Below are 1,463 nucleotides of genomic sequence, written 5' to 3' on the forward strand. Positions count from 1 at the left end.
GAGCGACTCTCACTTCACTTCATTTCACCTCTCTCTGGGAACAATTTCCAAATGAATTATAACAACACTGTTGTCTGGTAAAACAGAAACTGGTCACAAAAGGTGTTATATGGAGGAAATGGAAGCAAGTCTGCAAAGAATAAGAAAAATTAAATAAACTCTTCTTATTAAATGATCCTTTCTATGGTAGTTGGAGACACTGGAACTGAGCAGAGTGGGACTTCACAGAAGCTGACACACTCAAGTGCTTACCACGTGCCAAGCTCTTCTCCAATGCTTTTATTGTATCAGCATCATGTGATTGTTTCCACAACCCAGTGTGAGAAGTGCCGTGAACTTGACAACTAGGGAATCCAGGCACAGTAAGGTCAACAGGTCAGGAGGAAATAGAAGTAGGGCCGGGGAAGTCGCCCTGGTGGCCCAGGGGTTAAGAATCCACCTCGTAATGGAGGGGATGCAAGCTCGATTCCCGATGCTGTAAACTGATTCCATGTGCCACAGAGCAACTAAGCCCTCAAGCCACGACTAGAGAGTCTGTGTTGTTGTTGTTTAGTTGCTAAGTCGTGTCCAACTCTTTGGTGACCCCAAGGACTGTAGCCCACCAGGCTCCTCTGTCCATGGGATTTTCCAGGCAAGAATACTGGACTGAGTTACCATTTCCTTCTCCAGGGGATCTTTCCAACTCAGGAATCAAACTCACGTCTCCTGAGTCTCCTGCATCGGCAGGCAGATTCTTTAGCACTGAGTCACCTGGGAAACTCTGTGGGGCACACAAAAAAATGTCTCCCAAGACGCAGGAAGATTCTTTGTCCCACAGCTGAGGCCTGACACAACCAAATGAGTAAATTTTAAAAGTAAGTTTTTGCCTGTTTGTTTTTAAACAAGTAGAGTCAGGGTTTGAGTCTGGTTGTTGAATGGTGGCTGCAGAAGTTACACTCCACCAAAGTCACTTGAGTCACAGGACTGGTCATTATTCAGTAATGTTCCAGCGTAAAGGAACGTTAACTTTGTTTCATCTTGGATTTTCTCATTACGTGGTACTCTGAACAATAAGGATTGCAGTACTCTGGCTGGCAAGTGGAAGAGGGCTGGGGTTTAAAATGACCTACAAAGTACCGTGGCCACTTGATGTGAAGAGCCGGCTCATTAGAAAAGACCCTGATGCTGGGAAAGATAGAAGGCAGGAGGAGAAGGGGACCACAAAGGATGAGATGGCTGGATGGCATCACTGACTCGATGGACATGAGTTTGAGCAAACTCCAGGAGATGGTGGAGGACAGAAGAACCTGGCATGCTGCAGTCCATTGGGTCACAGACAGTTGGACACTGAACAACAGCAACAACCAAGTACCATAGCTAATGTGTTAGATGTGATCTGAAGAAATTCAAACTCAGACTGAAATTGAAGAAAGTGGAGAAAACCACTAGACCATTCAGGTATGACCTAAATCAAATCCCTTATG

Source organism: Bison bison, unplaced genomic scaffold (assembly GCF_000754665.1).
Source record: "Bison bison bison isolate TAMUID 2011002044 unplaced genomic scaffold, Bison_UMD1.0 scf7180017864481, whole genome shotgun sequence".
Taxonomy (NCBI): Eukaryota; Metazoa; Chordata; class Mammalia; order Artiodactyla; family Bovidae; genus Bison; species Bison bison.